The 16,368-nt window shown below is 32.7% G+C and overlaps 1 non-coding gene across 1 annotated transcript; it reads right to left on the bottom strand.

Moving 5' to 3' along the window:
• Nucleotides 1-1,520: 1,520 nt before the first annotated feature.
• On the bottom strand, nt 1,521-1,713 carry LOC145297233 (U2 spliceosomal RNA). The gene has a single exon (XR_013870115.1). It is a non-coding gene; the product is annotated as a U2 spliceosomal RNA (small nuclear RNA).
• Between the last annotated feature and the right edge of the window lie 14,655 nt (nt 1,714-16,368).

Raw genomic sequence — 16,368 nt, 5'->3', positions numbered from 1 at the left:
GTTGCATGTTTGCTATTACACGCATCCACTTTGTTCATCACTTTTTGCTCTGAATATTATTAAATAAAATTACAGCTCAAACAAAAGTATGATCAAATCAAATGCACACTCAAACTAATTTGCCTCCTCCCATGAGGCTTGCATTCACAAATATCCGTGAACTTAGAAGTAACCTAGACGATGTAGAATCCTTTCTTCTAGCAAACTTCCCAGATATCTTAGAGATAAACAAAACTAATCTGCACTTCTCCATTCCCTCGAATCACTTTAATATGTCTGGTTATCCCCCACTTTGCTGTATGAACTCGGACAGACACCTACTTGAACTTGGGTCTATATTCAGAACACCCTCCCCTTGACTAGAGAATCCAAACTTGAATCTGGCAACTTCATGTGTTTTAGACTATACGTGCAACATAGCGTGTTCTACAGATAGGTAAGAAACTTTGCTCATGGAATTTTTCCCTTAGTTTTAAGTAGAGAGAAATGTAAAAGAAAACTGTTGATTGTGGTTGTAGCTAGAGAAGTTTTGGTTGTGAACATTTTACATGAGTGAGGGAGGCCATAAATTGAAACTCCATCGAGTATCTGCCATGAAAATATTTTTAAAAAGACGATAAGTTATGTCAAGAGTTATAGACATAAAATTTATTTTTAACGAATGGGTATCCAGATGATTTCAGTACTTACAGTCCAAAGTCAGTCATGGAAATTATTGAGACTATCTTGGGATTCTCCATCAATATTTGGAACTTGCTTCATAAGTACAGAAAACCTCTGAATATCTATTCATTACAAGTATCGCCTAGAATACTCACAATAAACTATTTTAATTCATGTAGATGTTGAAAAGAAATATTTCCAATTTTAGTAGAAGCAAATTATAATTTTTTTTTTTTTTTTTTTAAATTCTGTAACTGTTGAATTGAACAAGCAGATCGTCAATCTTTCAAAATAAACTGCAAAGGAAGATAATTCGGTCTGATTAAAATTTTATCCGAGACTAAAAGTCTTAGTTGGATCAAGTTATCTGCAGCTGTTTATCATTTTTATTGAACGTCTAATTGTTTGTTCTCAACCGACAAGTAGAAAATTCGAGACTTGAGTTTTTCCATTCTTTCGGCTTTTAAGTCAGATACATAACTACCAAGGATTTGAAATCTGAATAATCTATGTGCAAAACAGCAAACCTGCCAATGAACCACCATGCCGCATGCATATAAACAAAACAATAAATAAAAAATGAAACATTTTTGTACTTTCAAAACTTTAATATATATATATATATATATATATATATATATATAGTATATTTGCAAAAATTTTTTCGTGTAGTTATATTCATATTAACACCCCTTTTTTTTTTCTATTAGTATTTATTTGCTTCCCCACCAAAGCAAAATGTGGCACGAGGTCGTTTTTAAAGTGGGGGTAAACAAGCTCCCCGAAATAAAGGGAAAAGGGGCACGTTTGTTGGGACCAAAAATAGTAATTGTCCCAGTATAGAGGGTTTCCCCTCCATTTGACTGGGACAAATTACCTTAAGTGCTCCCCGAAATAAAGGGAAAAGGGGCACGTTTGTTGGGACCAAAAATAGTAATTGTCCCAGTATAGAGGGTTTCCCCTCCATTTGACTGGGACAAATTACCTTAAGTGCAGCATCTGCAGAACAGATACTGCACTTTGATCTCAGCCCGAAGGCCAAGATGTATTTATTTGCTACCCCACTGAGCAAATTATGATGTGGTCAGATGTGTATCTTTTTATAAAGCAAAAGTTCTGGAACATCATTCAAGAGGGGAAAAAGAATATTGCATAATGTAAACGTATAGCTGGAAGTTTCTAGTCACTGAAGAAATCCTCCAAAGCTGAGTAAATTATTAATGTCAGCGTAATTTAAAGAAGAAAACTTTATGAATATTTTGTCCATTTGCAGTTTTTATAACACTTTAATTTGTGCCGCTTTTTTGTATAAGCGATTTTGAACTGATTATTCAGGCTGTGAAAGGCTAGTTGGAGATCACAGAATCGTTGCAAGGACTTACGGAAAGGCCGTTTGGACTGTTTGTTTTTTGCGCAGTTTTACATCCATCAGATGGAGTTAGATATGACTGACATCACGGGTAGCGTTCATGGTGACTTGTGAAAATACTGTCCAGACTGTTTGAATTTTGGCATGTTAATGCTAATATATGGTCTTGACCGTTCTAACCTGTTTACTGTCTTCATATGCGAAGAAATAAAAATATAGTCCCATTGATTTGTGTTACACGATACAGATTTGTGTGGGTATTTGGTGACACTATCAAATTGTTTCTGAAATTAATATATTTTGGTTGTATAGATTTACGTAACGAGCAATGTACTTTAGCTGATAACTACAAACTCTACCCGTTGTTCTAAACTTATTTTTTATTTCTGGTTGATCTTTTTTTTTTAATTGGGAGTCACCACTTATCGAGGCTTAAAAGCCACACTAGGATAAGTGTTAATGAATGTAAGTTGGTAGTGCAGGAATCGTTAATGGTTTAAATTGGGTAGAATTTTATTATTTATGGGGCGACTTATTAAGTGTTGAGACATTATTTTGAACAAAGATTGCAGCAGTAAATTGGCAAAGAATCAATGTAGTCCCGATCTTGAGTGTTAAGTAATTCCTAGTAACAAAGATGGCGGCGAAAAATCAATGCAGGTTTGTGACAGATGACAGCGAACTGATTTGAATCCAAAATTTGACATTTTTTATAGTAACTTTTAAAGCTTCTGATTGGTTGATTATTACAACTGTGGTTATAAAAACGATCGTCGAAATCATTGGAGTCATACCCTCATTATGGTCAAAAACATTTTAACACCGCTCAACAAGAACTTGTTTACATTGAATTTGAAGGCTACATGTTGTATTCAACTAGAAAGTAGGTAAACGAGACGGTGTTCTACAGGCAGGCAGTTATGGGAAAGAAGCTTTGTTCATGGAATCTGTTTAGATTTAGGCACAGAAAGTAGGGGAAATTATATATAGTGGTTGTAGCTAGTTGAGTGTTTTCTTTTTTTGTGTGTGAAAGTTTAGCCAAAAACATTTTAACACCGCTCAACAAGAACTTGTTTACATTGAATTTGAAGGCTACATGTTGTATTCAACTAGAAAGTAGGTAAACGAGACGGTGTTCTACAGGCAGGCAGTTATGGGAAAGAAGCTTTGTTCATGGAATCTGTTTAGATTTAGGCACAGAAAGTAGGGGAAATTATATATAGTGGTTGTAGCTAGTTGAGTGTTTTCTTTTTTTGTGTGTGAAAGTTTAGCCAAAAACATTTTAACACCGCTCAACAAGAACTTGTTTACATTGGATTTGAAGGCTACATGTTGTATTCAACTAGAAAGTAGGTAAACGAGACGGTGTTCTACAGGCAGGCAGTTATGGGAAAGAAGCTTTGTTCATGGAATCTGTTTAGATTTAGGCACAGAAAGTAGGGGAAATTATATATAGTGGTTGTAGCTAGTTGAGTGTTTTCTTTTTTTGTGTGTGAAAGTTTAGCCAAAAACATTTTAACACCGCTCAACAAGAACTTGTTTACATTGGATTTGAAGGCTACATGTTGTATTCAACTAGAAAGTAGGTAAACGAGACGGTGTTCTACAGGCAGGCAGTTATGGGAAAGAAGCTTTGTTCATGGAATCTGTTTAGATTTAGGCACAGAAAGTAGGGGAAATTATATATAGTGGTTGTAGCTAGTTGAGTGTTTTCTTTTTTTGTGTGTGAAAGTTTAGCCAGGGGTATACCATAGATTGGAGCTCAGTCGAGCACTTGCCCTGAAAATAACGATAGAGCGGAGACAGGCTCGCAACATTTCTTCTGTGAAAAAAAAGAACTATGTCATAGCTGGATAGAATGCGTTGAGCAGTTCCTGTCCAGATGTACATACATGCAGTTAAATGGGCTGGTAAACAGCAAAATAAATAAATAAAATAAGCAAAAAGTTCAGACAGAATTCGTCACTGTATTTCCTCACAACTTTCTCAACTTCCAGCACGCGTTTTTTCCCTTACCTCTGCTAACGGGCATTTTATTAAAAAACTGACTGCATTTTATTTGCATATGTGTGCAGTGGACAGTGTAATTGTGTGCGATTCCACACATTTAAAAAGTTAAAAAAAAAAAAAAAAAAAAAAATGACTTGTGTGCCATCGCCAAGAATCGAAACCAAAACATTTAGCTTAGGATTTACTTTTTCCTTTAACGTTAATGCCTGATCTATGAAACATGTTTGCTGCAAGGCTAAAAATTAAAACATGAATTAATAGCTATTACCTTACACATGCATATTTGTAATGCTGTTGTTCGATCGTCACCTGGCAAATTCCATTTCTTTAATTTTTACCGATTTTCTCCGGCTAAGGCCCAAATATAAAGTTTCACATGAGTTCAAATATCCTATATGTTAAGTTTCATGTCTGTAGACCAAAAACTGACAGTGATTATATTATATATAATATATATAATATAATCACTGAATTCTGAAATCTAAAAGTTTCGCACATTCAAATTGATAAGCTTTTTTATGATTTATATTAGTGATGGGAAAATTAATCTGAATATCAGGACTTTTTCAAATTATCAGGAATCAGCATTGGAACTGAATAATTCAGGCATGATTTCGATAGCAATACAACACCAGATATTGAATATATATGTTGATATACAGGATATGTTGATTTATATGAATAAAATTCTTCTTATATAATTTTTGTTTTTATTTTATTGCAAAGAGGCCTGGAGTAGAAAATATTTTTTGTGATAGGTGAGCTGTAAAAAAAATTTTTTTAACTCGATAGTATGCCGCTATGTAAAAAAAGTTTGGCAACCGCTGATCTTGACAATGAAGCGATCATGTTTTGATTATAAGTGCATTCATTTGACTTGGTGTGCTATTGTTTTTGAAGATTGCAAACTGGCCATAATTAACACGATCAGAACGGAATGCAAGACATTGTAGTATTTGGGTTTACTGTTCTCATTTTGAATGTTATTCTCACAACGTTTTGGCTGATGTAATCTCTGACCTTCTTCTGTCAAACTCTGGAATATTTACAGAATTTTAAAAGGAACCCTTTGTTATATTTATTGTTATTATTTTTATTGTTCTTGTTGTTATTAACAGTGAGAGTCTTAGTGAGTCTTTTATTAAGAGGGGTGTTGTGAGAGAGAGTCTCATTAAAAGCGCAGTCTTAGAAGAGAGAGATGTAGTTGTAAGATATTCATATATATAAAATGTTCATACTTAGAAGTGTTGCTATGAGATGTAGAGTTCACATTGTAGATATGAGATGTCGAGACGTGTATGTAAAGACATTTTAAACCACATGATATACAAGACATATAATAACAATTTTCACTTTACCTTTTGGTAGAATTACAACACAAAGAAGACGTTTATAAAAACACATGATGGGTTTATTTCTTCTCCCGACCGGTCGTGGTTTTCATCATCAAGAATTCAAAGCTTCGCATTCTAGTTTCAAAAGTGACCGTCTCGCTTCTAGACGTTCGAAACCCAACTGCAGACTATCGTCTGTCGTCCTCAAACTCCCTCTGTTTCTCCCTCAGTTTCTCCCCCTCAGTTTCTAACTATATCGAGAACTTCCCATTTTCCATGACATCATACACATGTTAAAACATGTGTCTTCTTTCACGTGTTCTGGAAATGCGTGTCCAAAACTTTTTCCTTTGTTTACAAAAGGAATTTTAACCTATATTCCCAGTAACCTATATTCCCAATATGTTAAAAACATGTTTATTAAATTATCTTGTAGTTGCATTCCTCAATTGAATTTTTCATAACAGAATTGACAATGCACATTCTTTTCTTGAAACTATTTTATCTCTAAGCTAAACAATGGTTTGTTTTCACATTCCATTGCTAATTATCTCTCGTAATCTATTTCTAAACCTAAATTACGAGGTTCGAATTTTGTCTATTTTATTTCATTTTCGTTTTAACTAAATCTCTCTATTTTTATACTTACATGAAAAGGGGACAGCCCTTATCATGTAACACCTTTATTCAATCCATGTGGTTAGTATGTTCTTAGTCCATCAGCCATGTGGTCCTGAATATGACCTTAAACTATATCCGATGGTGAGATTCCAGCTTGCGGGCTTTGGGAGTGTAGAACCATCCTTTAATTGCCATTGCTCCCAGGTCCACTCTGACCCCGAGTGGTAATACCTGTTAGGGTCCCAACTATGGGTTAAATAAAAACCGACTTGAAAAAAAAACAAAACAAATATATTCTATAAAAACTTTTCTCAAAAATCACTGGATTTGGCATTAAATAATCTGAAAAGGGTTGATATGCCATAAAACAAAAACAACCAACCATCAGCCATGATCAGCTAGAAATTTTAAGTAATTCACAATTGTGTTCTTAGTATCACCTGCACTGGGAATTGAACCTTCAACCTCCAGAAGAGTGTCAGTTAGAACTGAATTTTACTTGGTACTTTATCCATTATGTAATGAACTAGCTGGGGTACCTGGCGTTGCCCGGGTGTTTGTAGGTGTAAAAGAAGAAATAAAGTGTTAGTAGGGAGGGAGGCTCGAACCTGTGACAATACCTGAAGGTGGAAAAGAAAGTGAAAGAAAACATGAGATCTTACTGTGATGCTACGAGGCCATAGGAAGTGAAAAGCATTGAAATTTATTGCTATCAACGAAAATGTTGACTTGCAGAAACGAACGTTGGCTGGAGGCCAGTTCAGCTTTATGCCATTTCATTTCCCCATGATGTTGGTGAAAACCAGCTCCCCACAAAAAGGGAGTGTCCAAATGAATAGCAATTGTCTGATATGAGGGGTTTCCTCCAGATTGATCAAAGCTGATTGCTTTCTGGATGTCTCGGCATGAAAGGCCGAGAAGCTGCCTTCGCTTTTGATTCAGTTTCGCTTTTATATGAAAAAGCCGAACAAACACGTGTGAGGACGAAATAGTGTGAATTTTATAAAGGTTGATGTAAATAAATGTAGATACGACGTGCATTCGCAAATTGTAGATATTATAATCTAGGTAGCATATAAAAAGTTCTAAAGAATAATACCCCCCCCAAGAACCCCCACGAACAAAGCCTTTGCTGGACATACAAATGCTGCCTTTTTGTCTTTTAAATATACAGATGAAGTACCAAATAAAGTACAATTCCAAATAACAAAATACATTATCTGCCTTCATCTCAAAAATTCAGGAACAGAATGAAAGATATTAACTGCTGAAGTTGCGCATCCATTTATATGACGGTTGATGACCATAAGCTTCATCAGTTTCTACTGTCACATTGAAGTCATCTGCAATAATAAGCTTGTCTCCTGGTAATACTTTCTTTTACTGTAAAAGTAGAAAATCCTTAGTTTGAGTTTTTCCATCCTTTGGCTCTTGAGTCGGATACATGAAGACCTAGGATTTGAAATCTGAATAATCTCTATGCAAAACAACAAATCCGTCATTGAACCACCGTGCCACATGCATATAAACAAAACGATAAAAAAAAAAGCTGACAAAATTTTTGTTATTTCAAAATTTTATTCTATATATCTATATATATATAATATATATATATAATATATATATATATATATATATATACATATATATATATATATATATATATATATATATGTATATCAGCATCAATTTTTAACTTTTTTCTATCAATTCGTAATACAATTTTCAACCTTCGAAGGCATAAATTAATGAAAAGCTCTGAAAATCTTTTACAAAAGTTTTATAAAGAGCTTTCTTTATTTTATAGGCTTATAAATGCCCATTGTCTTTTGAGGGAAGGTTTTTTTTTTTTTTCTTTTTTTTTTTTACTACATATGGTTACCATTGCTTAATTTGCATTGTGCTATTTTTTTTATAAATAAACAGATTACACATGTTATGTTTTGGTTTAAATAAATAAGAAAACGAACCAAAAGAAACAGACCAACTTCAGTATAAAAGTTCATAGAATAATGTTTATAACTGCTTTTTCAAATGTTCTTTTATTTATTTATATATATATATATAAATTTTTTTTAAAAAAGAAAATGATCAGTTTCCTCATTTTCTGATTTTTTTTATTTTCAAAATGGATGTGGTTAAGTTGTATGGCGATGTTCAACGTTGAATCCATTTTGTATCCTGGTAAAAATCCAGACAATCGAACCAATTATAAAAGCCAACAATCTGAAACAAATTCTGACCTACATATAATTTTTTTTTCTTGGGTATAACCCCCCCCCCCCGGAAAGAATGACTTCGTGTGTAATGCATAAAATATGTAAATGACTTGAAACATTTTAGGTGCCATGGTTGCATGAAAAAGCAGTCCACAAGCAACGAAACCAACTGAACAAGGATCACTTAATTGTTTGTCAGTCCACAAATTCTGCTGGTTTCCTCGGTGATGGGTCCCCTTCTTGTGGGTCTAAGTTCAGCACATTTCTTTTTATAAATAAATTTTAGGCACTTACCACAATAAATGAGCACTATTGAATTTCTTCCTACCCTATAAAACCACCAGAACATGTTTGTATGTGTACATATATAATGTTTTAAACAAAAAGCACAAACTGTATTCGATTTTATATATAATGTATATATTATAAAGATTTAGTTTGCTAAAAACAAAACAAAAAACAAACTAATGATCCATGAAAACTTAGGACTATTGTGAATTCAAGAAAGCAAGTTGATTCGGCAATTGCAGGAGATTAAATGACTAACAAAATAATTTTCCAATGAAGGGCTAAAAATTAAATAAAATTTTTTTTTTTTATATGGTTTTTAAGGTTAAAAAAAAAATAGCTTCCAAGACTACATATAATCCTCTGCAAACATTTCATAAGTAAAAATGTAAAATCAATATTAAAAAAAAGACAAACTGAAAACAGTACATATATAGTGCCATGTTGTTTATTTCAGTACAGGAAAAAAGACCAGAGTGCTTAATTATGTATGTAATAGCATACATTTTTATTTCAAATAATACCACACTTTGGTTTGATCATCCATTGATACCTGTGATTTCATTGAAACATTGGAAATTCAGCCTATAGGGTGAACTATATAAAACATGACCACTCTGTTTTTCTATGTCGAAATATTTCTTTCGGCATCATAAAAAAAACGGTTGTGCTTGGTATATTTTGTCTTATGGGATGGATTTGCAGTTTTCTGTGAAACCGTAAGTATCAATGGACGATTAAATTACATGTACATTTATATATGATTTTGATACTTTGAGATTACACAGAAAGTGAGCTGAAATCTCAATACTAATTAAAATACTTGAGCTCAAAATAAAAAGGTAATATAGTCTGAATTTTTTTTTTTTGTTGTTTCCAGCGTTTATTTCTCCCAAACAATTGTTTCGACAATCATGTATTTTATTTTGTTTACTGTAAAAAGCAAAATATGTTCAAGCAGTCTTATATTTTTCACAAATATTCACTTTTTTGTTTTTTTTAAATTTAAATTTCGTTTTTTTATTGTTTTTTGGTAGGGGTGGTGGGGGTGTGAAAATCTACAACTGATGAGACTGATTGAACATACATTGCAATTTTTTATGATAAACAAGAAAATGTATGGTTTTACTGTTTAAGAAAAAAAATTTTTAAGCAAAAACTGTATTCGATTATATATAAATGTATGTGTAGATCTAGTTTAATAAAAACAAGATTTTACAATTTAAATTTTTTTTTTTTTTTTCAAAATTGATGTGGTAAAGTTGTATAGCGAAGTTCAATGTTGAATTCATTTTGTATCCTGATAAAAATCCAGACAACCGAACCAGTTAAAAAAAAAACAAACAATCTGAAACAAATTCTGACCCACATATAATTTTTAATAACTCCTGGTGTATAGGACTGATGATTTAGTATTCCCTTTTATGTCCGTTTTTTTATTATTATTATTATTATTATTATTATTATTATTATTATTATTATTATTTTACTATTAACCAGATTAGATTTCATTATGAAACCTCGGTTTTCTTAATGCACTAGTCCTGTATATTTCAAGATAAATATGATCCTCTTTCCACTATAATAGAGCACTCTCTTGCACCCCCCCCCCCGCCACATATCTCAAGATTACGTTTTATTGCTGTTCAATGATGAGCACATCTGGATATATATATATATAATATATATATATATATATATATAAAAAAAAAATTGTTTCCTATCTTTGCAATGCCCTGATTTTACTTGTGAGAGTTCTCTTCATTTCAAAAATAGTTCAGGAATTGTTTTGATTTTCATTATCGTGGAGATAACTTCATCGATAAATCTTGGGCGGGGCGGTTATGGTCCAGGGAGTGTAAACCCATTCAGGATCACACCTATTAAAGACTTGCCAAAATGTCTATGCATATCATTGATTAGAAATAAAATGGACTGTTGCACATTTATAGCTGTAACTTGGTGGACAAGTCAGGCATACTGGTTATTTGTTTCCCACGAAACAAAATGTGACCCGAGGTCGGTTTAATGTGGAAGAAAACCAGCTCCTGTCAAAAGGATTCTGCAAAAATAAAATTGCCTCAGTATAGGAGGGTTTCCCCCCTCCGTTGACTAAGGACAATTAATTTGAGTGCAGAATCTGTGCAGACACCACACTTCAGTGACCAGCCCAGTACAAGTACCGGATACTGAAGTTTACTTATACCAAATATGGTTGGGTTGCAGAAAGGATTGAATTTTATTAACAATTCGATTGTTAGCATTTTATTAGGATCAACCTGTATATGACAGGAGGTGATGCTTTTCAAATGGATGTGTGAATGTGCTCTATGCAACACCTTCACTATTTTTCTCGTACCTGGTGGGGATTTCGGTGAGTATTTACAAAATGTCAACCGCAATTTTAAACAAAAAAGAAAAAAAAAAAACTCTCCAAGAATGGTAGTTTTAGCTTTTAATATTTACCCTGGATGCTGCCAATCTTTGTAACGCCTCTGATGACAGGTTATATAATTTCTACATGATAATGATCGTGATCCATTTTGAAATATTGGATCATTTCTGTTTTTTTCAACGTTTTGAAAGAAGAATAGGAAAAAATATGGACTGACATTACAATAAATAATGTCATGGATAGACGAGTTGAAAATTAATCAGGACTGGAATGGGAAATATGTTTGGTGAACAAATACGTTTTAACAAAACTGATATTTTTCTGGATAGTGCAAAAAATTAGATTGTTTTGATAGAAAAAGCAATAACACAGCAATGTTCATCGTATTTTAAACTCCGATAAGACAAATTAATAAGTACTAATAAATACTAAAAAAATAATATTGTGCTACATAGTTCAATACAAATAATAAAACCGCGTTGTAAGAGACGATCTTTAATTTACTCCTTTAGCCTAGCACTTCTTGGCAGACAATGTTCTTTTTTCCCTGTTTCTTTTGAATGTTTCATTCTTTTTTTTTCTTTATTTTATCCAACATTTCGCTGACTTCTTTCTTTAGAGAAGCTCTGCATATTGAAATTACTATGAGGTCCTTTCATAATAATAATAATAATAATAATAATGTATAATCAATATTGTGATGGTGTGGCATTACAACATAAATTATACATTATGATATTTGAAAACAAGGCTATATTAAAAGGAAGTCACTCTCATATTTTAGTCCAGAGTTGCCAGATTGGTCTTTTTTAAAGCTAATTTTCGTGAATTTGTTTTTAGGTATTTTGACCTTCAAAAAATATATTTGACCTTTTTTAAAGTGTAACGTGAAGATTAAGAAAGGAACAAGCAGAATATTATAAAGATTTGGTCAAATTTTGATGAATTGTACATTTTAGGTTTCTTTAAAATATTAAAATTAGGGGGTAAACATTTTTTTTTTTCGGGAGTAGGGAGCGTAATTTCTTTCAGGCACTCTATTATTATAATAAAAAAGATAAATATAAATACCTTACAAAAATGACATCGTTTGTTTTTAAAATTTAACTCTGCTAAATTTAATGACCTAAAATACACATAGATGTTTTGCATATTAGTATAAATTTTCAAATTTTTCCGAGTGGTCTTCCTATATTTTGAGGTGTCTGAATTATGGCGTTCACTTCAAAACTAGTTTTGCGGTTTGAGTAACAGTTGTAGGTATTTGTAGGTAATGTGTAGAGCCAGCGGTCTAGAAAGAAAATGGCGTCTGAACTGTGTGTGTATGTATGTGTGTGTGTGTGTGTGTATATATATATATATATATATATATATATATATATATATATATATATATAATCTGAGGTTAATACAAGAGTGCTCAATACTGAAGTAGAGCCGGCCATCAAACACATACAAATACCTTTCTTTTTAGTGTTCCATTACCTCGACCTTTAACCCCCCCCCCCCACCCTTGCCCATTCATTCATATATCTAAATACAGACTCAAATGATGTAGGTGTATTTTTTTGTTATGGAAGTCGCTTCAGACAAAGCATGAAGCCACTTGATGTAAGGAACTGAAAAAAATACTACTTCGAAGTCAAAAAGTAGCTAGGTGAGTTGCCCAGACCAAATGACTCTTTCCTTCCATAGGTCTCTATCTTTCATAGCCTTAGAAAGATGTTCAAATTGTAAGCCAGTGTCTTCTGACAATAATTTTGTGTACGTCTTGACAGGTCTTTCAACTTTAGCGATTCTGTGTTTAGGATCACACAGTATCACATAATTGATGACCTCAACTTTCTTCTGTAACAATGTCTGGCATATCGTGTTCTTCTTTCTCTTATTACTGAAGAGATCCTGAGCAATCGACCATACAGACTGCTAATGGTTGGATGTATTTTCCAGTTTAACACTTTTAATTTACTTTCCAGTATTTTACTGAGAGTTCATGCTGATGAAGCAGTACCATCTCCACTACGGCTCTAAAACAGTTTTTCTTGTTCCGTTCCGAGAGGGCAGATTTCCTTATAACTTTCAGCCGACTGAAAGTTATAAGAATATACGTTACAGGGATAGATTTTGACTTGGAAAACAGCAATTTTTCCCCTTTTGTCAGAAACAGTGCTCATGGAATGTGAGGTCTAAAGGATCACAGAAAGAAGCAAGAGTTACGAAGCTGCTGAAAGTAAACTAAAGGTCCACTTTTTACATCTGCTTAAATAAATCTACATATTCATCTTCGACATAAACATATCTATGCGATGGCATTTTATCTTGTAAGCTTATGTTTTATTCTTTCGGATTAAAAAAAGGAGCATTAGCTAAAAAATTAAATCCAGACGAATGAATGCAGACCTCAGATTTTATTTATCTATATATTAATACGATAGAGTGAGTGTTATTTTCTGTGTCACGTTTACATCCGTGCCATAAATAATTTTACAAAAAATTCTTCATGAGTTTTGGTTTCGATTATGGCTGAAGGAATTCAAGTTATATATATATATATATATATACATATTTTTTTTCATAAGTCTTTATTTCGGTTTCGATTCAAGCTAATGCATCCAAGTCATATAGATATATATATATATATATTTTATTTTTGAAATTGCAATTTTATAATATATAAAAATCGATAGAACATTAACCATATAATAATATATATGATATCTGCAAGAATTAAAATATCATATGTAAGCATACTTTACAACTGGGCTTTACTGGGTGTTCATGCTAGCAGAGATAAATACTTTTGCAGTTTTAACAAAAAAGTTACAATAATATCAGAGCATCTCCATTTACACTGAATATATTACATATTAATGAGTCCCCTGTGGAATTTCCACCGGTCCCACTTGTAAAAATAAATCTATTAAAATAAAAAAAAAAGTGAAAAAGACGCTTTGAGTTATCAATTCGGTGTTTAAACATTAAGGGGAGGGGAATAAGTCAAATTTGTTGTGGATTCATAAAAATCACTATTCATTGGTCGATATAAGATTCCCTAAGGTGCATCCTTTTGAGCAATCAGAACTTTTTTTTTTCTTTTTTTTACAGTGATCACCACTTATCAAGGCCCGGAAGCCACTCAGGAATAAGGGTTATTGCAAGTACATTACGTTAGTGTGGAGATTTGATGAAGTGTTTAATTGAGGGGGCGGTTCATATTCTTAATGCTTTCTTTCTTTTTTTTTTTTTTTTTTTTTTTTACAAAGGTCATTACATATCAAGACCCAGAGGCCGCTCGAGAATAAGGGTTAATGTGTGCACGATAGTCATTGGAATAATAGCATAGTAATCGTTGTCAAAATTTGTTGTAATTGGATTATTTGAGAGGATAGTTCAATAAGAACTTGTTTACCTTGGACTTGAAGACAACAATATTGTAGTCACTTGGAAAGCAGACCAGTGAAACAGTCTTACAGGCAGGCAGATTTAGGAAAGAAGCTTTGTTCATAGAATCCACATTTAGGTTTAGGCACCGACAGAGAATGGAGGAAATTTTTGATAGTAATGGAGATAGACGAGTGTTTTTTGTGAAAGATTGGCAAGGGGGAACCAAAGATTGGAACTCCGTAGAACACGTCATGAAAATAACGATAAAGCAGAGACAGGCTAGCAGCGTCTCTTCTCTGGGAAACTGTTAGTCACAACAAAAGTTAGACTCTGACATTGGAGGCAAGCTAGAAATATATATTTTATGGAATAATTAAAATATTTTATTTTTTATATAAAACTGAGGCATTTGCTTGCGTGTTGGACAGCCTTACTTCAAAATATATCCTCAGCTCAAAAATAGAGAAACCTTCCAAATTGTAGCAAATATAAATTACATTGGCTTCTCTTCCCTTTCTGATATTTCTAGTGTTACCAGATCAGACTGTCTGAAGATACTGACTTTCCAATCTAAAATGCACAAAACATTAATATTATTGTTACTTTTCCCTTTGCAAAAACTAAGTCATGTTCTGCAAAGTCATAAACAATAATTTTTCAATACAAATATCATGAATAAATATTTAGAGATATGCAGAACTTGAAGCATAAAAACTTTTTAAAAAATTACTGGATTCCGCATTAAATAACCCAAAAAGAGTTGAAATATTGTAAAACAAAACAACTAAAGCAAAAGAACAATCCGCCATCGAATTACGAGTTTACTATGGCATTTTCGTCGGTATAGCCTTCTTTGTTCTCTCCCTCTCTCTTTTTCTCCCTCTCTCTTTTTCTCCCTCTCTCTTTTTCTCACTCTCTCTTTTTCTCACTCTCTCTTTTTCTCCCTCTCTCTTTTTCTCCCTCTCTCTTTTTCTCACTCTCTCTTTTTCTCATTTTCTCTTTCTCCCCCCCCTCTCTCTTTCTCTCTGATTTGAATAGGCTGATCCATAACAATAATTGACAAAACTATAAAAGATAACTAAAATTAAATTCAACGCTGACATTGCACATCCCGAACACCTAAACAATACAACTTTAGCATTTAGGGGCATGGTGTAAGCATAACGTCACGGACTCTCTCTCTTTCTCTCATATATATATATATATATTTCTGTGGAAATATATTTTATTTTCTTATAATATATACCAATCCTTATTTAAGAAGTTCAATGTAATTACAGAGCAATATAGTGAATAAATAACAAGACTATATCCCAAAGTTCATGATGTTAACCATCTTATAATTTATTCCTTTAATTCAGTTGACATTTACAATTCTTGACAGTATCTGTTTCATAGCACAAAATCAATCAATTATTATATCAATCAGTGAATCTATTTTGCCCTTAACTCATCCAAAGAAGTAGCAACAATCAATCCGTCAAAAGGAAATAAAGTGTGATTTGACATGATTAAAATCCGAAAATTGTAAGAGAAGCTGTAAATACCTTATAATATGTTTCCAGATACTGCCAAGAATTGTAAATGCTAAAGGAATAAATTATAAGATGGTCAACATCATGAACTTTGAAATGTAGTCTTTTGTCATTTATTCATTATATATATATATATATATATATATATATATATATATATGGATGAATATCAAGAAAATATTGAAACAAAACAAGGAGACAAAAGAGAGAGAAAAAAAAAAGGAAATCACTGCTGGCAGGTTGACTAACGAGAGTCTGCGAACGCAAAAGTCTATCTCTCTCTCTCTCTCTCTCTGTCTACTCCTAAGTGACTGTTTTGGTTATGTGAAAGGACAAAATCTTTTTTCTTCCACTAAGAAAAGTTGTGTTGACGTTATCATTTTTCTTTGTGACCGAGTCTACATACAATGTGTTGGGTCCATTAGAGAGAAATAGATAACTACATTATATAAGATTATTTGGTGCCGCGATGATCAGGCCTTTTGCACAGAAGAGTCCAAAATGATTGAAAAAACACAAGTAAAATGTTACCACCAGAGAAAATTCAGTC

This window comes from Euprymna scolopes, chromosome 17 (assembly GCF_053919585.1).
Source record: "Euprymna scolopes isolate OS-2025 chromosome 17, ASM5391958v1, whole genome shotgun sequence".
In the NCBI taxonomy this organism is placed as follows: Eukaryota; Metazoa; Mollusca; class Cephalopoda; order Sepiida; family Sepiolidae; genus Euprymna; species Euprymna scolopes.
The sequence above is the reverse complement of the archived record's forward strand: the minus strand, read 5'-3'. Positions and strand labels throughout refer to the sequence as shown.